General features: G+C 43.6%; 1 protein-coding gene across 1 annotated transcript in view; it reads left to right on the top strand.

Annotated features, from left to right (window-relative positions):
- Nucleotides 1–22056, top strand: part of LOC117508425 (collagen alpha-1(XV) chain-like) — a 207121-nt gene that overhangs the window by 39319 nt on the left and 145746 nt on the right.

Here is a 22056-nt window from a genome sequence, read left to right as displayed (position 1 = left end):
ATGCGTTTGCCTCGGAGGCACCGGAGGCATTTGCTTTGTCAGTGATTTGCCTGGTGAAGGCCATTCTGTTCATTTTTTGACACTTCTGTCACCATTTTATTCATGAAATCTGTCAGTTAGCAATAATGTTTTTTTTTTTTAAGAAAATCTAACCTGTCCCAGGATAACCTTGCAGATATGTGCAATTTGTTTATTTATTTATTAATTGCACGTGGAAAGACTTCAACCAAATAAAATCCAAAACCCTCCATTTTGACTTTCCTGTGACACAGTCACAGTTTGAAAAAGGAAGTAATTATTCATTCATTTGTGAATTACGATGACATTTTTCTCCCTTTTTGAAATGTAGCTGCATTGATAGGGCTGGCCTTCACGACAATAAACTTTGTAAAAAAAAACAAAAACAAAAATGGTAGCAGCTATCATATTAGCCTGCTGTGTTATGTATTTCACAGAAAACTGCCCTCCAAGTTAAAGTATTCAAAATACAAAGCCATATAAATCATGTTTTAATCCAGAACCATGCTAGCCAAGATGCTAGCCTAGCCCATCCAATAGTCAAGCCGGCGAGCTTGACTAGCTAGCATGGCACAATGAAAAGAATTGAGTTTATTTGTAAAGTAAATGAGAATGTGTCATCCAGTCAATAACTTTAAATTAAGTGTAGCATTTGGATTAAATACGATGTGCAAATGTGGATTAGTGCAATGCTACCAATACAACAGCAGCACAGAACCAAAAGATATGCTAACGTGCTTCGAAGCCTGCATGCTTTATTATTGTCAGGGGCATGGGGGGCTTCATTTACCTACATTTGGGTTTAGTTTGATTTGTTTATTTTGAGGTTTACAGTCACAAAATAGTGATTTGTTTGTCTCAGGGCAACCTTGTGTGAACAGCTGGTCTGCACCTGTGTTACATTTGCACATACAGTTGACTCATTTCCTCAGGGTGCGTTCACACTTTGACGATTATTCCGGTGTTTTCCTAACAGTTGATTAACTTCTGTCAGCACCAAGGTCCACCAGACTCTGCAGGAGATAAGTCAGTATCATAGGGTTGCCAACTCTCTGAAAAATAAATAAGGGACACCTCACTGGCAGGGTTGACCGGCTCATGGAAATATAGACTGGAATGGACATGCGCGCCTCTATCTATTAGCGTCACTCAGGACAGGAAGGCGCCATTACTAAGGGTGGAAATGTGCAGCTCATCAATAATAAACTGACTGCTTTTTTTGCACTAGCGTCACTATTTCTTAATGGATTTTAATAAATGTAGGCTTGTTTCAAAGCCCTTTGAAAGCTCTTTCCAATGCACCTATGCATGTGTGGGTGAAAAAAAAACTTTTATGTAAAATGCAGAAATCTGGGGAAATTACAACAAACTGTGCTGGTTTTCTCACTTTATTGTCGCTATTTGTTAACAGATTTTAATAAAAGTAGGCTTGTTTTAAAGCCTTTTAATTGCTCTTTCTAATGAACCCATACATGTCTAGGTAGAAAAATTTTTTTATGTAAAGTGTGGAAATTTGTGGAAAATATTCCATTCTGTTAATTTACTGTGATTTTTTTTTTCCTGTCATCATAATTCTCGATGGATTTTTATAAATGACGCTTGTAAGTTGTATTCATGCTCATTAAAAGGTCTAACGAACCCATACATGTCTGGATAAAAAATCCTTATGTATTAAAATATTAATCTGAAGTATGCCTTGCCATTGTGCTCATTTACCTTGCTGCTTTTTCCACTGTAATATTACTGCTAGACTTTTAATGACAACAACATATATATGATTTTACTAACATTTTATTACAAGTAGATATAAAGCCATTCAGAATTTATGACTTTTGACCCTCAGTCAGGGTAAAAAGTACCTCCTCCATCCCCTCCAACCACACTGTTAAAATTTAAATGCCTCCTGTGACCACCATGTACATATCATATTAAACAACAGCTGCAAGTATATTCGTATATAGACATAAATACGAGATCTATTAGAAAAGTATCCGACCTTATTATTTTTTCAAAAACCATATGGATTTGAATCACGTGTGATTACATCAGACATGCTTGAACCCTTGTGGGCATGCGAGAGTTTTTTCACGCCTGTCGGTTACGTCATTCGCCTGTGGGCAGTCTTTGACTGAGGAGTCGTCCACCCGCTCGTCGATTTTTTTCATTGTTTAAGAAGGGCTCAGAGACTGTTGCTTTGTTTGATAAAATTTTTTTCAAAACTGTAGGGCACAACTGAGTGGACACCATTCAATAAATTCAGCTGGTTTTCGGTAAAAATTTTAACGGCTGATGAGAGATTTTGGTCTGGTAGTGTCGCTTTAAGGACGGTCCACGTCGCCTGACGGCGATCTGCGCTTCGAGGCGGCAGCGTCTCGCCGTTTCAAGTTGAAAACTTCCACATTTCAGGCTCTGTTGACGCAGTAAGTCGTCAGAGAACAGAGAACTTTCAGAAGAAGTCGGCATGAGGAGTTTATTCGGACAGTCCATTGTTAACGGTCATTTTGTAATGAAAGAACGTGCGGGCAGAGTCGCATGTCGGGCTGGACCCGACCGCGGGGGGTCGCGGCAGGAAAAACACCTCTGTTGGAAATCTTAACGGGCAAGTTGGAACATGCCCAAGCTGTTAAACAATTTCTCAGTTACTCACTTGTTGAAAGCCATTAAAAGCCGCCTGAATTCTACAAATGGTTTTCAACACGGAGGTGTTTTTCCTGTCGCGGCGCACACAGATTTGCCGAGTCGTCACGGAAACGACTCGGCGAATTTGCGCGTACGGCTTTCATTAAAAAAATGTCCTTAAACAGTGGAATGTCCGCATAAATTCCTCATGCCCGCCTCTTCTGAATCTTCTCTGTTCTCTCACGATGTCCTGGGTGAATTAAGCCTTAAATTAGGATGTTTTAAGCTTGAAACAGGCCGACGACAGCGCCTGGAAGCGCTGCAGGACGTCCCGCTCCGTGGGAAGTCCTTACACCGACAGAAACACCCCATAATCTCTCATCAGCCGTTAAACTTTTCACAGAAAACCATCTTAATTTCTCGAATAGTGTCCACTCGGATATTCCTCACAGGTCCAGAAAAATTTTTGATAAAGCAACGCGCGCCGTCTCGAGCAGCGTGTGAAACAAAGGAATTCATCCGAGGGGGCGGGACCACATCTCACTCAAGGCTTGCCCATTGGGAAATGACGTCACCGACACGCGTGAAAAAACTCACGCATGCGCACAAGGGTTCAAGCATGATTGGTGTAATCGCATGTCATTCAAATCCATATAGTTAAAAAAAAAAATAAAAGGGTCGGTTTATTATCTAAGAGACCTCGTATATTTAAACATTTTTGTTTCCGCATGTGAACGCAGCGTAATGAAAAGAACTTATGGCGTTGAGTTATAGTCACAGTATACAGACATTAAATTGCAGCATAACGACTTTAAAATAGACATTTGTTTTACATAATTACATTAAGGCTCTTTTACAGTTCATTTTAGTATTGGAGAATTTGTTTTTGTGGTTCGTGCAGTTGATGGTGGAGCACTGGCTGCCTTTTTTCTCCTCATATTGCTTCTGTTTAACAGGATCAAGGTCTCTCTCCACCCTCAGTAATGGCTACCGTGGGGCACGCCGCTAGTCACGTGACGTCCATTCCAGTCTCTATTTCCATGGACCGGCCAACTGACCATTGCCTTCACCCTTCCCAGCGTGTGTGTGAAACGATTTTTAACCATTTGACTATTGACTTGACCCTGAATTTAAGTAGATGCACACATGCATTTGTTATGATATGAACATGCAGAAAACAAATTATTATTTAGCAATTTATTTTTAGTGGAAAATAAATTTTCACTCACAATTTCAATATGAGCATCCTGTCCTGCTTCAAAATATAAAAAAAAATTTCTTTAAAAATAAATCTTTCTCTGTCGTGTTATTGCTTAACTTAAAAGTGTATAAATTAACAAAAAAAAATATCATCCAAAACAATGTAACAGTGAAAGTCTGAAAAAGTATACAATACTTACAATACTTATAGCTGTTGTCGCGCACCTTTTCCACCTAGCCATTTTCCTTTTCCCATTTGCCCATGTATTTTTGCTTTCTTTTTTTCGAGGAGGAGTAACGACGTTACAGACATTGCTGTTCGTAGGCGTATCTGCAGTGCCAGTGTCAGTGTCTGTGTCGGTATCAGCCATGCTGATTTGTTATGGTCGTCCGACGACGGTCGTCGGCTCATGATTCTCGTCCGGGATCTTCTTGCGAGTAGATGTCCCTCAACCAATGAGATAAGAGTGATTCTGTATCGTCAACTCGTGTCTGTCAGCTCATTGGTGAAGAGCAGGAGAGAGGCTGGGATCAAATTTACCGTAAGTTTCCAAATAAAGCGCAAGTCAATTCCATTGACATTTTACAAACTTTGATTCTCACAGAAATACGGGACAAACTGCGTCCCGTTTCAGGTCAATACGGAACGCACACTTTTATTTCCAAATAAGGGACGATTCCATTTTTCAAGGGACGGTTGGCAACCCTACAGTATCAGTCGGGAAATGTTGATGTTTGTTGGCATCATTGAAAAATTTTCAACATGCTTAAAATCTTTAACGTTCATGCTGAAATGCCGGCAAGAGTTGACCTCTGCTACTGCTATGTTATCTCCACTAGTACGCTGTTACTGCTCGATTCACTTCCATCGGCCTCCGCTGGTCAATGTCAGAGGCTTGACTGGATGCACCACCTCCTCTGGATCTCTTGGGTTTGGAGAAATAAGTAGAAACTAGTGTGTTGCCCAAGAGGATCCATGGGCTCTAGATTGGTAGTGTTTATAACAGAGATAGCTGACATTTTTCAAGGGTGGTAATATATTATGCAAAATTTCTATAATGAGTTGGAATGATGTTTTTGGAACCTTAGATCATAGAACTCAACACTTTTATTTCATGTCAATTACATTTTAATGTTAATTTCCTGTCTTAATGTATTTATAAATTGTTTAGGTTCTTGTTATCATATACACACTACATCATCATCATCATCATTATTATTATTTTATCATTACTTCTATTTTGTCATTTGATTTTTAAATAGACCACAATGGAAATAAGTGTTTTCAATTTCTTGTCATCTATGCATTTTAATGTATTTACAATTATATTATATACATATACTGAGCTTACTGTTGGGGAAAGTGTAGGAGCACGGACCCACAACGGGGGCGCAAATGAACGGACAATGGATAAAGCCAAATACAACACTTTACTGTTGTGAAAATGCACAACAACAACAACAACAGATTACAATAGTGAGTCAAATACAAGATGTCATGTGGGCAGGCTCGAAGATAGGAGACATCAGTCTGAAGTCGAACCGGAACCACACGATTTCCTCCGCCACCGAACCCCGGGAATACTGGAGCCGCCAAGTCCCGAACTCCCAGGTGGCCACTGCCTCCGCGTGTCGGATCTGGTACTGCTGGCAAGGGGCAAACACAGTTAGAAGTGGGTGCGTGTGCACCCAGCAATACGTACGGTGGAAAACCACCTCCTCCTCTCGTCGAATAAAGAGTTCACAAAAAACGCTCAAGCAACAAAGGGTTATTATCTCACAACCAGCTGAGGTACGTTACCTTCAAGGTAGAACGATATCTCGGCAAAGAGGTGGAGATGTCGTCTGGCTGATATACCAATGCTGATCCTGTTGAGTGGTGACAGTTGTCAAGGATGATGAGTGTCAGGTGTCACCCTGGGTGCTCCTGTTAGGCGGCAGCGCACTCTGGTGCCTGGAGCCCGCACTCCAGGCAGGGCGCCCTCTGGTGGTGGTGGGCCAGCAGTACCTCCTCTTCAGCGGCCCACACAACAGGACCCCCCCCTCAATGGGCACCTCCTGGCGCCCGACCAGGCTTGTCCGGGTGGCGGCGGTAGAAGTCGGCCAGGAGGGCCGGGTCCAGGATGAAGCTCTTCTTCACCCAGGAGCGTTCTTCGGGGCCGTACCCCTCCCAGTCCACCAGATACTGGAAGCCCCGGCCCATCCGTCGGACATCCAAGAGCCGGCGCACAGTCCAAGCCGGCTCGCCATTGATGATCCGGGCAGGAGGTGGTGCCGGACCCGGAGTACAGAGGGGTGAGGTGTGATGTGGTTTGATTCGTGACACGTGAAAGATGGGATGGATCCGCAGTGAGGCCGGAAGCTGCAGCCTCACTGCGGCTGGACTGATGACCTTGAGAATTTTGAAGGGTCCTATGTATCGTTCCTGAAGTTTAGGGGAGTCCACTTGCAGGGGTATGTCCTTGGTAGACAACCACACTTCCTGCCCTGGACGATACGTAGGGGCCGGGGCCCGCCGTCGGTCTGCATGGGCCTTTGTCCTCCTCCGGGCCTTCAGCAAAGCAGAACGGGCGGCTCGCCACACCCGACGGCACTTCCGCAGGTGGGCCTGGACCGAGGGCACACCGACCTCTCCCTCAACCACCGGAAACAACGGGAGCTGATACCCTAGGCACACCTCAAAAGGGGAGAGGCCGGTGGCTGACGACACTTGGCTGTTGTGGGCATACTCGATCCAGGCCAGATGGGTACTCCAGGCCGCCGGGTGCGTGGCTGTCACGCAACGCAGGGTCTGCTCCATCTCTTGGTTGGCCCATTCTGCTTGCCCGTTGGTTTGGGGATGATACCCGGAAGAGAGACTGACCGTGGCCCCCAGTTCCCGGCAGAAGCTCCTCCAGACATGTGAGGAGAACTGGGGACCGCGATCGGAGATGATGTCTGTTGGAATCCCATGCAGCCGGACGACGTGGTGGACCAGGAGGTCCGCTGTCTCCTGGGCCGTTGGGAGTTTCGGGAGGGCCACGAAGTGGGCCGCCTTGGAGAATCGGTCCACTATCGTGAGGATGACGGTGTTGCCCTGGGACGGCGGGAGGCCCGTGACAAAATCCAGGCCAATGTGAGACCAGGGGCGATGAGGCACGGGCAGCGGCTGTAGCAATCCCGATACCTTGCGATGGTCGGCTTTGCCCCTGGCGCAGGTGGTACAGGCCTGGATATAATCCCGGACGTCGGCTTCCAGGGACGCCCACCAGAAGCGCTGCCGGACAACTCCCACGGTTCTTCGCACCCCTGGATGACAGGAGAGCTTAGAGCCCTGACAGAAGTCCAGGACTGCAGCCCTAGCTTCTGGTGGGACGTATAGTTTGTTCTTCGGCCCAGTTCCGGGGTCCGGGCTTCGTGCCAGGGCCTCCCGGACGGTTCTCTCCACGTCCCAGGTGAGGGTGGCCACGATAGCGGACTCCGGGATGATGGGTTCCGGTGGATCCGACAACTCCGTTTTGACTTCGTCTTCATGTACCCGGGACAAGGCATCCGATCTCTGATTTTTGGTCCCGGGACGGTAGGTGATCCGGAAGTCAAAACGGCCGAAGAACAGTGACCAGCGGGCTTGCCTGGGATTCAGCCGCTTGGCGGTCCTGATATACTCCAGGTTCCGGTGGTCAGTGAAAACCGTGAATGGCACGGTCGTTCCCTCCAACAGATGTCTCCACTCTACAAGAGCCTCTTTCACCGCAAGGAGTTCGCGATTGCCGACGTCATAGTTCCGTTCGGCCAGGGTCAACCTGCGGGAAAAATAGGCACACGGGTGAAGGACCTTATCGGTCTTCCCACTCTGGGAGAGCACAGCTCCTATCCCTGAGTCCGAGGCGTCCACTTCAACCACCAACTGGCGACTAGGATCGGGCTGCAACAGAACAGGTGCAGACGAGAAGCGTCGTTTCAACTCCTTGAACGCGGCATCGCAACGATCCGACCAGGTGAAGGGGACTTTTGGTGAGGTCAGGGCTGTCAGGGGGCTAGCTACCTGACTATAGCCCTTAATGAACCTCCTGTAGAAATTAGCAAAGCCGAGGAACTGTTGCAGCTTCCTACGGCTAGTGGGTTGGGGCCAGTCTCTCACCGCCGCAACCTTGGCCGGATCAGGAGCGACGGAGTTAGGGGAAATGATAAACCCCAGGAAGGACAAAGAAGTGCGGTGAAACTCGCACTTCTCGCCCTTCAGAAACAGCCGGTTCTCCAACAACCGCTGCAGGACCTGACGTACATGCTGGACATGAGTCTCAGGATCTGGAGAAAAGATGAGTATATCGTCCAGATATACGAAGACGAATCGGTGCAGGAAGTCCCGCAAGACGTCATTAACTAATGCTTGGAACGTCGCGGGAGCGTTTGTAAGACCGAACGGCATGACCAGGTACTCAAAGTGACCTAACGGGGTGTTAAATGCCGTCTTCCACTCGTCTCCCTTCCGGATCCGAACCAGGTGATACGCATTTCTAAGATCAAGCTTGGTGAATATCTTGGCTCCATGCAGGGGCGTGAACACATTATCCAACAAGGGTAAGGGGTATCGGTTACGAACCGTGATTTCGTTCAGCCCCCTGTAATCAATGCATGGACGTAGTCCACCATCTTTTTTCCCCACAAAAAAGAAACCCGCACCCATCGGGGAGGTGGAATTCCGGATCAACCCGGCAGGCAAAGAGTCCCGGATGTAGGTCTCCATTGATTCGCGCTCAGGTTGTGAGAGGTTGTACAGCCTGCTGGACGGAAACTCAACACCTGGAACCAAATCAGTGGCACAATCATACGGGCAGTGCGGGGGAAGGGTGAGCACCAGATCCTTGCGAAACACCTCCGCAAGGTCATGGTACTGCACCGGCACCGTCCCTAGATTGGGCGGGGCTCTGACCTCCTCCCTGGCCTGGGAACCGGGAGGAACCGAGGAACCTAAACATACCCGATGGCAGGTCTCGCTCCACTGAACCACTACCCCGTTTTTCCCCACTCGACGACACACCCGCCGAGGATCAAACTCTGGTTATTGGCGACTCTGTTTTGAGAAATGTGAAGTTAGCGACACCAGCAACCATAGTCCATTGTCTTCCGGGGGCCAGAGCAGGCGACATTGAAGGAAATTTGAAACTGCTGGCTAAGGCTAAGCGTAAACTTGGTACGATTGTAATTCACGTCGGCAGTAATGACACCCGGTTACGCCAATCGGAGGTCACTAAAATTAAGATTAAATCGGTGTGTAACTTTGCAAAAACAATGTCGGACTCTGTAGTTTTCTCTGGGCCCCTCCCCAATCAGACCGGGAGTGACATGTTTAGCCGCATGTTCTCCTTGAATTGCTGGCTGTCTGAGTGGTGTCCAAAAAAATGAGGTGGGCTTCATAGATAATTGGCAAAGCTTCTGGGGAAAACCTGGTCTTGTTAGGAGAGACGGCATCCATCCCACTTTGGATGGAGCAGCTCTCATTTCTAGAAATCTGGCCAATTTTCTTAAATCCTCCAAACCGTGACTATCCAGGGTTGGGACCAGGAAGCAGAGTTGTAGTCTTACACACCTCTCTGCAGCTTCTCTCCCCCTGCCATCCCCTCATTACCCCATCCCCGTAGAGACGGTGCCTGCTCCCAGACTACCAATAACCAGCAAAAATCTATTTAAGCATAAAAATTCAAAAAGAAAAAATAATATAGCACCTTCAACTGCACCACAGACTAAAACAGTTAAATGTGGTCTATTAAACATTAGGTCTCTCTCTTCTAAGTCCCTGTTGGTAAATGATATAATAATTGATCAACATATTGATTTATTCTGCCTAACAGATACCTGGTTACAGCAGGATGAATATGTTAGTTTAAATGAGTCAACACCCCCGAGTCACACTAACTGTCAGAATGCTCGTAGCACGGGCCGGGGCGGAGGATTAGCAGCAATCTTCCATTCCAGCTTATTAATTAATCAAAAACCCAGACAGAGCTTTAATTCATTTGAAAGCTTGTCTCTTAGTCTTGTCCATCCAAATTGGAAGTCCCAAAAACCAGTTTTATTTGTTATTATCTATCGTCCACCTGGTCGTTACTGTGAGTTTCTCTGTGAATTTTCAGACCTTTTGTCTGACTTAGTGCTTAGCTCAGATAAGATAATTATAGTGGGCGATTTTAACATCCACACAGATGCTGAGAATGACAGCCTCAACACTGCATTTAATCTATTATTAGACTCTATTGGCTTTGCTCAAAAAGTAAATGAGTCCACCCACCACTTTAATCATATCTTAGATCTTGTTCTGACTTATGGTATGGAAATAGAAGACTTAAAAGTATTCCCTGAAAACTCCCTTCTGTCTGATCATTTCTTAATAACATTTACATTTACTCTGATGGACTACCCAGCAGTAGGGAATAAGTTTCATTACACTAGAAGTCTTTCAGAAAGCGCTGTAACTAGGTTTAAGGATATGATTCCTTCTTTATGTTCTCTAATGCCATATACCAACACAGTGCAGAGTAGCTACCTAAACTCTGTAAGGGAGATAGAGTATCTCGTCAATAGTTTTACATCCTCATTGAAGACAACTTTGGATGCTGTAGCTCCTCTGAAAAAGAGAGCTTTAAATCAGAAGTGTCTGACTCCGTGGTATAACTCGCAAACTTGTAGCTTAAAGCAGAAGTCTGTTGCTCTATAAAAAAGCCCTCCGTAAAGCTAGGACATCTTTCTACTCATCACTAATTGAAGAAAATAAGAACAACCCCAGGTTTCTTTTCAGCACTGTAGCCAGGCTGACAAAGAGTCAGAGCTCTATTGAGCTGAGTATTCCATTAACTTTAACTAGTAATGACTTCATGACTTTCTTTGCTAACAAAATTTTAACTATTAGAGAAAAAATTACTCATAACCATCCCAAAGACGTATCGTTATCTTTGGCTGCTTTCAGTGATGCCGGTATTTGGTTAGACTCTTCTCTCCGATTGTTCTGTCTGAGTTATTTTCATTAGTTACTTCATCCAAACCATCAACATGTTTATTAGACCCCATTCCTACCAGGCCGCTCAAGGAAGCCCTACCATTATTTAATGCTTCGATCTTAATATGATCAATCTATCTTTGTTAGTTGGCTATGTACCACAGGCTTTTAAGGTGGCAGTAATTAAACCATTACTTAAAAAGCCATCACTTGACCCAGCTATCTTAGCTAATTATAGGCCAATCTCCAACCTTCCTTTTCTCTCAAAAATTCTTGAAAGGGTAGTTGTAAAACAGCTAACTGATCATCTGCAGAGGAATGGTCTATTTGAAGAGTTTCAGTCAGGTTTTAGAATTCATCATAGTACAGAAACAGCATTAGTGAAGGTTACAAATGATCTTCTTATGGCCTCGGACAGTGGACTCATCTCTGTGCTTGTTCTGTTAGACCTCAGTGCTGCTTTTGATACTGTTGACCATAAAATTTTATTACAGAGATTAGAGCATGCCATAGGTATTAAAGGCACTGCGCTGCGGTGGTTTGAATCATATTTGTCTAATAGATTACAATTTGTTCATGTAAATGGGGAATCTTCTTCACAGACTAAAGTTAATTATGGAGTTCCACAAGCTTCTGTGCTAGGACCAATTTTATTCACTTTATACATGCTTCCCTTAGGCAGTATTATTAGACGGTATTGCTTAAATTTTAATTGTTACGCAGATGATACCCAGCTTTATCTATCCATGAAGCCAGAGGACACACACCAATTACCTAAACTGCAGGATTGTCTTACAGACATAAAGACATGGATGACCTCTAATTTCCTGCTTTTAAACTCAGGTAAAACTGAAGTTATTGTACTTGGCCCCACAAATCTTAGAAACATGGTTCTAACCAGATCCTTACTCTGGATGGCATTACCCTGACCTCTAGTAATACTGTGAGAAATCTTGGAGTCATTTTTGATCAGGATATGTCATTCAAAGCACATATTAAACAAATATGTAGGACTGCTTTTTTGCATTTACGCAATATCTCTAAAATCAGAAAGGTCTTGTCTCAGAGTGATGCTGAAAAACTAATTCATGCATTTATTTCCTCTAGGCTGGACTATTGTAATTCATTATTATCAGGTTGTCCTAAAAGTTCCCTAAAAAGCCTTCAGTTAATTCAAAATGCTGCAGCTAGAGTACTGACGGGGACTAGAAGGAGAGAGCATATCTCACCCATATTGGCCTCTCTTCATTGGCTTCCTGTTAATTCTAGAATATAATTTAAAATTCTTCTTCTTACTTATAAGGTTTTGAATAATCAGGTCCCATCTTATCTTAGGGACCTCGTAGTACCATATCACCCCAATAGAGCGCTTCGCTCTCAGACTGCAGGCTTACTTGTAGTTCCTAGGGTTTGTAAGAGTAGAATGGGAGGCAGAGCCTTCAGCTTCCAGGCTCCTCTCCTGTGGAACCAGCTCCCAATTCGGATCAGGGAGACAGACACCCTCTCTACTTTTAAGATTAGGCTTAAAACTTTCCTTTTTGCTAAAGCTTATAGTTAGGGCTGGATCAGGTGACCCTGAACCATCCCTTAGTTATGCTGCTATAGACGTAGACTGCTGGGGGGTTCCCATGATACACTGTTTCTTTCTCTTTTTGCTCTGTATGCACCACTCTGCATTTAATCATTAGTGATCGATCTCTGCTCCCCTCCACAGCATGTCTTTTTCTGGTTCTCTCCCTCAGCCCCAACCAGTCCCAGCAGAAGACTGCCCCTCCCTGAGCCTGGTTCTGCTGGAGGTTTCTTCCTGTTAAAAGGGAGTTTTTCCTTCCCACTGTAGCCAAGTGCTTGCTCACAGGGGGTCATTTTGACCGTTGGGGTTTTACATAATTATTGTATGGCCTTGCCTTACAATATAAAGCGCCTTGGGGCAACTGTTTGTTGTGATTTGGCGCTATATAAAAAAATTGATTGAATTGATTGATTGATTACCACTGGAGCCTGCATGTTAACCTGTCCATCAAACATTGATGGAGTTGATGTCTAAAACCAACATTCATTCGGTCGTGGGATTCCTTCAGTGGCGTGGAAGACCATCTCTTGATCGATGAGTCTATCTAGAGACACCTGTGTGTGGGTTTGTTTAGCGTGGGAATGTCATTGTGTGCCGACAAACACACATCCCTTGACATATCCTTAGCCTTGTCTGATGGCTGGGAAATCCCAGATGATCGGGGTCTGATGACCCGCTGCAGCCAAAATAGCCGTTGGGTGACAAGCCGTCACCTCCTCTGCCTGATCCATTGGTGAGGACTTCTTGTATCACCAGAGCCTCATTAGCTGTCTCGTGTTCAGGGTTTGTGTTGGGCCTTCCTCGTTACCGTAGTGGCCACAGGACACACAAGGTCCCCACTGTATTTCATTCCAACAGACAATCCCCTACTTGGTCTGTTACCAATGTGTCAAACGACAGATGAGGGGTCCGCTTTTGACACCAAACATTTAAAAGTACATAGCACAATATTTACCCCCTCTGGTTTATTTGATTGACTGCTGCTGGTAAACTTCTCTCCACATACAAAGATGTGCATGACATTCAGAGGAAGACAGGAACTTGTCACCAAGTTAATACGAGGTCTATTAGAAAAGTATCCGACCTTATTATTTTTTTTTCAAAAACCATATGGATTTGAATCACGTGTGATTACATCAGACATGCTTGAACCCTCGTGGGCATGCGAGAGTTTTTTCACACCTGTCGGTTACGTCATTCGCCTGTGGGCAGTCTTTGAGTGAGGAGTCGCCCACCCTCTCGTCGATTTTTTCATTGTTTAGGAATGGCTCAGAGACTGCTGCTTTGTTTGATCAATTTTTTTTCAAAACTGTAAGGCACAACTGAGTGGACACATTTGATAAATTCAGCTGGTTTTCGGTAAAAATTTTAACGGCTGATGAGAGATTTTGGTCTGTAAGTGTCGCCGTAAGGATGGCCCACAGCGCCTGACGGCGATCTGCGCTTCGAGGCGGCAGCGTCTCGCCGGTTCAAGTTGAAAACTTCCACATTTCAGGCTCTGTTGACCCAGTAAGTCGTCAGAGAACAGAGAACTTTCAGAAGAAGTCGGCATGAGGAGTTTATTTGGACATTCCATTGGTAACGGACATTTTGTAATGAAAGAACGTGTGGGCAGAGTCGCATGTCGGGCTGGACCCGACCGCGGGGGGTCGCGACAGGAAAAACACCTCCGTTGGAAACCTTAACGGGCAAGTTGGAACATGTCCAAGCTGTTAAACAATTTCTCCGTTACTCACTTGTTGAAAGCCATCAAAAGCCGCCTGAATTTTACAAATGGTTTTCAACACGGAGGTGTTTTTGCTGTCGCGGCGCACACAGATTTGCCGAGTCGTCACGGAAACAACTCGGCGAATTTGCGCGCACGTCTTTCATTACAAAATGTCCTTAAACAGTGGAATGTCCGCATAAAGTCCTCATGCCGGCCTCTTCTGAATCTTCTCTGTTCTCTCACGACGTCCTGGGTGAATTAAGCCTTAAATTAGGATGTTTTCAGGTCGAAACAGGCCGAAGACGGCGCCTGGAAGCGCTGCGTGACGTCCCGCTGCGTGGCAAGTCCTTACAGCGACAGAAACACCCCATAATCTCTCATCAGCCGTTAAACTTTTCACCGAAAACCAGCTTAATTTCGCGAATAGTGTCCACTTGGATATTCCTCACAGGTCCAGAAAAATTTTTGATAAAGCAACGCGCGCCGTCTTGAGCAGCGTGTGAAACAAAGGAATTCAGCCGAGAGGGCGGGACCACATCTCACTCAAGGCCTGCCCACAGGGAAATGACGTCACCGACGCGTGAAAAAACTCACGCATGCGCACGAGGGTTCAAGCATGATTGGTGTAATCGCATGTCATTCAAATCCATATAGTTAAAAAAAAATAAAAGGGTCGGTTTATTATCTAATAGACCTCGTACATGCAGAAAATATTCTTTTTTTAATAAAATAACAAACCAGAAACAGTGTTCCCAGTATTTTTTTAAAAAAAGGTGTTTTAATATAAAATAGATAGAAATGTTCTGGTTTTGTGTTTGTTCCTGACAATATATCAGCTTTTCCTGTTTTTCTTTTCCCCCATAAACAAGTTACACAGCCATCCTCACACAGAATTGTTTACCTGACAGCAAAATGACAGCCGCCATTTATAAACTATTTCCTCAAAATGTAGGAGTATCAGAACAGTCATGGATTGGGCATTGAAAATTCAGAGCAACCTGTCCTGTGATGTAAAGGCTGGACATGGCAGGACAACCAGTTGACAAGAATTCAACTCCACCTTTTCTGCAAATGTCCTTGAACAAGAATCTTTATCCCTATATGGCTGGTGATGATACCAAAACTTTCATAGGTACTGCAAATTAGTAATGGTCAACTTAAAACTGCATTCTGGAATGTTTCAAAACCTTTTCAAAAGCTGTGTTTCGCAATGCTGATCCAGAAACTGCATCAAAAGGAAGATGTTATGATTTTTGCTGAATGTAGCCTCAATATGTCACCACGTGTTTCAAAAGAAGTTTATCATTCAAGGCTACAGTCAGCACAGGGTCTGTACATGCATGAGCATCTATATTGCGTCTTTATAACACTGTCAATATTCTAAGATAGGAGTGTTATTTGTAAAGCAATGAACAGATATTATTGGATTATTGACAAAAGTATATATATATATATATATATATATATATATATATATATATATATATATATATATATATATATATATATATACTTTACTGAATACAGTTTCAAATGTTCCTGACAGAGCATGTTCAATTCATGGTCCGTCTTAAGTGTTTGGGTGCAGTATAACAATTTCTTGAACAGGTTAGAACAGCTCAGTAGTTTTCCCATGAGTGTCTGAGTCTAATGACCAGCGACACTGAGTGTTATATTGTTTCATTTTGTGTTTTGCTGATGTCCTTCCTAAGACTGGATCTTACTTGTTCCCAGAAGTGACAAACGCCTAAAAAAAATGGCTGTGTTAAAATGGTCTGAGATACATTACTGGTTATTCTGTAATAATGAAATAAATGTGTTGCAGAATAATTACAGAACAAAACAGAAAGCTGTGTATCGTGAGAACAAAAATAACATACACAGTTCCTCACCAGTTTTCTTATGTTTTACACACGCACACACACACACACACACACACACACACATACATATACACAACATGCTGAAAAATGGTGTTGAGTCTTGACTTTGTGAAAACATAACTCAGATGTGCACATTAACAATTGGTCACAGTCCAGTTTAAAATGAGAAACAGGTTTTTGGACCAAAGAGGAAAATAAGTGTATTGTAGGAGTAATCTTTAAAACTGGCCTGTTTAATGTTAAATTATTTTTAACTGTAGTAACTTTCTGTAATTGTTGTTGTTGGTTAATGAATCAGGCAGCCAAAGATTTCATCATTATCCATTCAAACATTCCATGATTTGGTGCACTTATGTCCATCATGACTGAACAATGCCAAAAAAGTAAGACCCTTCGGCTGCTCCCTTGTTTGCACTCACCACAGCAAATCCAAAGTGGATCTGTATGTTGATTTGGCACAAGTTTTGTGCCGGATGCCCTTCCTGATGCAACTCCACATTACATGGAGAAATGTGGCAGGGGTGGGGTTTGAACTGGGAACCTTTGCATATTGTTTTGATTTTTTCCCCCCACAAATTCTACCAATACTGCAGGGAACTCGATAGGACAGGAGTTAGGCTACCAATATGTAGGGCTGGGTTTGATCCCACATTATGCCACCATGGTGTAAACATGTACACAACTCCATTAACATCACACCTAAAAGTGTATTTCACTGTGACAGATACAGATCCTTAACCAGATCTGTGAAAAATGTACTTATCAGTTTGACAGGATCCCCTTGTGAATCCTGACTGATGCTAAAATGTAAGAGGTTTTAACCATTTTGTCAAGTTTATTGGCTAAATGTAATGAAATACAATATTGAAAAAAGCATCCACATTCACATCAAAACCAAATTACAGTTGTATTCTTCCCCTGATATGATTGATAATTCAAAACCAAATTACAATTGTATTCTTCCCCTGATATGATTGATAATTCAAAACTAAATTACAATTGCATTCTTCCCCTGATATGATTGATAATTCAAAACCAAATTACAATTGCATTCTTCCCCTGATATGATTGATAATTCAAAACCAAATTACAATTGTATTCTTCCCCTGATATGATTGATAATTCAAAACTAAATTACAATTGTATTCTTCCCCTGATATGATTGATAATTAAAAACTAAATTACAATTGTATTCTTCCCCTGATATGATTGATAATTCAAAACCAAATTACAATTGTATTCTTCCCCTGATATGATTGATAATTCAAAACCAAATTACAATTTTATTCTTTGCCTGATCAGCTGAATATTGTTAAACAATCATCTGACGTAAATATGCATTAATGTAGTATACGAGGTCTATCAGAAAAGTATCCGACCTTATTATTTTTTTCAAAAACCATATGGATTTGAATCACGTGTGATTGCGTCAGACAAGCTTGAACCCTCGTGCGCATGCGTGAGTTTTGTCACGCCTGTCGGTTGCGTCATTCGCCTGTGAGCAGGCTTTGAGTGAGGAGTGGTCCAGCCCCCTCGTCGTTGTTTCATTGCCAGGAAATGGCGGAATGATTTGGGCTTTTTTTCCATCAGAAGTTTTTCAGAAACTGTTAGAGACTGGCAGCTGGAAACCATTCGAAAAATTTATCTGGCTTTCGGTGAAAATGTTACGGGCTTGGTAGAGAATAAGGAGTGTTACTGTCGCTTTAAGGACGGCCCCCAGTGGCTGTGGGGCGTGCCGCGCTCTGAAGCCGCCATCGACAGGCTGAAGGACCATTTCATTTCTAAACGGATGGCTGTCTGGATCCGTGACCATCGTGTGCCATTTCTCTGGTTATCACAAGAGCTGGACATTAACCATTTTCTGGCAGATTTCACTTTTAACAAGAGATTTTGTCATGGAAAGCCGAGCGGAGGCTTTGCGCGTCACGATGGATTCGCTACTGGAGCGAGACAAAATCACCTCCATTTCGGTCTCACAGGACAGCTTTGAGATGGCGTTCAGACAGTTGTTGGTGGTTTTTCCATCGAGTGATTATCCGAGAAATTGTGGATGTGCCTGGACATGCCAGAACATGTCCCGTGAGGCTTCATCACGGCGTTGCTGTGCGCCATGCGGCACCGCCGTGACGCGTGAAGCCTCCGCTCCTCTTTCCATGACAAAAACTCCTGTAACAGTGGAATGTGCCGTTCATTTCCAAACTGGACGCTGTATTTTATCCGGGACGTCGTCTGACTAGCACAGGAATTGTGAAAAGACATGGACATCAGCACTTTTTCGGCCCATTGAGACAGACGTGCGGAGGAATTCCGCGCATCGCGGCGGTGCCGCATGGCGCAAAGCAACGCCATGATGAAGCCTCACAGGACATGTTCTGGCATGTCCAGGCACATCCACAATTTCTTGGATAATCACTCGATGGAAAAACCACCAACAGCTGTCTGAACGCCATCTCAAAGCCGTCCTGTGAGACCAAAACGGAGGTGGTTTTGTCTCGCTCCAGTAGCGAATCCATCGTGACGCGCAAAGCCTCCGCTCGGCTTTCCATGACAAAATCTCTTGTTAAAAGTGAAATCTGCCGGAAAATGGTTTATGTCCAGCTCTTGTGATAACCAGAGAAATGGCACACGATGGTCACGGATCCAGACAGCCATCCGTTTAGAAATGAAATGGTCGTTCAGCCTGTCGATGGCTGCTTTGGAGCGCGGCGCGCCCCACAGCCACTGGGGGCCATCCTTAAAGTGACAGTAACACTCCTTATTCTCTACCAAGCCCGTAACATTTTCACCGAAAGTCAGATAAATTTTTCTAATAGTTTCCAGCTGCCAGTCTCTAACAGTTTCTGAAAAAATTCTGATGGAAAAAAAGCCCAAATCATTCCGCCATTTCCTGGCAATGAAACAACGACGAGAGGGCTGGACCACTCCTCACTCAAAGCCTGCTCACAGGCGAATGACGCAACCGACAGGCGTGGAAAAACTCACGCATGCGCACGAGGGTTCAAGCTTGTCTGACGCAATCACACGTGATTCAAATCCATATGGTTTTTGAAAAAAAATAATAAGGTCGGATACTTTTCTAATAGACCTCGTATATTGTTTGGGAAAGAGTAAACACCTGCATGTAGGTGAAAGATAGGTTTTAGCTCATATCTTTGCTAAAAGGTATGGCAGTATAGGAGAGTTAAGGCAAAATTTATTGCGGCTTAGCCTGCGAAACCTCAGATGTTGTAGCTTCCAATTGAGATCGGAAGCCGTTTCTTCTGTTTCAGACCTTGGTTGAACAATGCTGTTGTCAGTCAGTCACTGGAGGGAACACCAGGCATCTTGATCTGGTGCTCGAGCCCCAAAATCTTTCAGCAGCCTCTTTTGACCAGTGTGTGTGTGTGTATATATATATATATATATATATATATATATATACACACACATTCTGAAACAATATCGGGATTGCTGCCTCATCAGGGCCAAGAGATTATTGATCCTATCTGTTAAACTGGCAGGTTTTTTTCAACAAAAAAATCCCAGAAAAACAGTTCTGTTTCCTCCAGAAGACAATAGCTTGAATACTTGATTTGACCCTCCTTTACATAGAGAGCAAATTCTTATTTGTTTGAATCCATCGTATTTGGAGGTTTTATTTGTTCAGGAGGTCTAAGGGACCCTGTGATTTGCTGACGAGCATGCATGTTTGGCTTACCTAGTACTGTGATCACAATGCCACCTTTTTGGCGCTAGCTGTGTTAGCAAGCCGTGATTCATCATCTGAGTGTAAAAATTCGGTCCTACCAAAAGATAATCTGTTCTTAAAGCAGATAATTAAAGTTAGACTGCTATGCAGAAATAGTAAGTCCTATGTAGGTCCTGAGGACTATAGGGGTGATGCTTAAATCCCAGGAAACCCTTGCATCAAGTGAATGATAGTCCGTGACTCTCCATGGGTGAGATACCAGTCCAATGCAAGTTACTTCCCCAGACAAGGCTGGTACCGACTTGCAACTGACCGGTCTGGGATGGGGCAGTATCTTATCAAAGGACAGTGATGGGTAGTGTGAAGTACAGACCTGGAATGGAATCCTTGGGTATATATTGGTAGTCTAACTTCTACTTCACAGCACTGTTGTTGTTTTGTTTTGGGTTTCTTTTTTTTTGTAGGGGGGGGGGGCTATCCATAACATTGTGTGTGAGTCTTTTAATGATTCATTTGGAATTTGTACTTGACTGCCAAGGATTCTGGTTTGGAGGACGGGGAGTCACATAGAGTTGATTTCCCATTGAAAGAACTAAAGAAATATTGTTGAAAATTAGAAAACAGAGCAACATACAATGTGACAGGTTTGTGTGCTTCCCTGCAAAGCCTAATTTGTAAAGCAGATGATTTGAGTACATTTTTTTTTAAAGTTCTCATTCAACTGTTTTCAAACCAAATATGATACACTCTGATCTTAGATATTTTAACAGTTTAATTATAAAACTAGTGCAATATGAGTGTGGCTTTAGAGAGTAATTGGCTGAGCTTTTGTGTTTATCTGGTGTTAATAGTTTGGAATAATTTGTCTTCCCAACAACATCTATTTCCTTTAGCGGTGCTGTGGCATTTTATCCATAAAAGCTGAACAAAACTTGGCAAATCTGAAGGCAGAGGGTTTAATGGAAAATCATAGTGGTTTGTAAAATATCTTGCATGCAAGGACTGAAACTAAGACCACACTCCAGCAAACTGATGGCAAACTCTTGTTTGTGGTTTGTCTGGAACAATCTGTGGTCTTGAACTACACTGTTTGAATCACTTGTATTACAGTTTTAAAGAAAACAGCTATGAAGAGACATATCTGTGACCAGTCATACGTATCTCAAAATGAATAAATGAATGAATGAATAATAAATTCTGTATTGTCTACATTAATTTTTGCTTACATTTTGGGTTTAAATGTAAACATACATCTTCTCTGTGTTGAAGCATTTTGTAACAGTGGCAAACTGGCCTTTGGTAATAACTGATTTTGGTACATTTTCATCAGATTGTGAATTATACAGTGACAACTGGGTCCTTATTTGATGTGTGTGTGTGTGTGGGGGGGGGGGGGGGGTCATTACACACAATATTGGTTAGGTAGGGCAAATGTTAGCTTTAGCTGGCTAATGTTGGCAAACTAAATTGTAACTTAAGGCAACTGTTAGAAACTAGCTAACAATAGAACTCACCAGTCGATACGTGACACAATATAAGCCCATCTAAACAAGCTAGCTACTTCCATTAAGCTGCTACATCCTTATTCTTTTTGCTTGTGCCGCGCACTGGGCCATAAACTTAAATGACCCATTGTACTAATGGATCATCAAAGACGTCAGTGCTCCAGGATATCCACTGAGTATTTCATTTATATCTTAGCAACAGGTTAGCACTAATTAGCAGTTAGCTTATGGTGCAGTTTTAACTCAGGCAATATGCCGGTCATATTTTAATTCCCGCACCCAAGCCATCCCTTATGAAAACCATTGACCAGGCTGCAAAAATGTTTTAATCAAACACACAAACCAAAATTGGCCTGTTAGCTGTAGCTTTATTTGTTTGGGAATGCAAGCTGAGGGGTGTGTTCAGGTTTTATTTGTCCTGCTAAGGTCACAGCCAAGTGGCAACACTCGAGCCGGTATTTTGACTCCAACCTGCAAGGGCAGTTCCTTGATTGGCCACTTGAAGCTGTCTCCAAAACAAAGCACATTCCCATAGAAGCCCTTTTTAAAATGTCCAACTTTAGAGCAGAAATAAACGTTTCCAGCCTTGTGCAAAAATATAGTTACCTCCTCTAACAGTTAGATCACACAGACTGCTGTCAGATGGCCATAAAAGGCCCTGAAGACTGCCCGATGTCCAAATGCCTGGATGGCAAACACAGGACTGGAGTGGGAGGCTGCGCTGTGTCCTCCATTTGCACAGTTCCTGCCTGGTCCTGGACATTGGAGTACAACCAACGTATATCTAACATGGACATACGCGGCACAACATGCCGGCAGGCTTTGCTGTGACCGATCCATTTCAGAGCTCAATCAACCACAATCAGACCACTTCAAATGCTGTTATGACGCC

Source organism: Thalassophryne amazonica, chromosome 1 (genome assembly GCF_902500255.1).
Source record: "Thalassophryne amazonica chromosome 1, fThaAma1.1, whole genome shotgun sequence".
Lineage (NCBI taxonomy): Eukaryota > Metazoa > Chordata > Actinopteri > Batrachoidiformes > Batrachoididae > Thalassophryne > Thalassophryne amazonica.
This window is presented reverse-complemented; position numbering and strand designations above follow the sequence as displayed.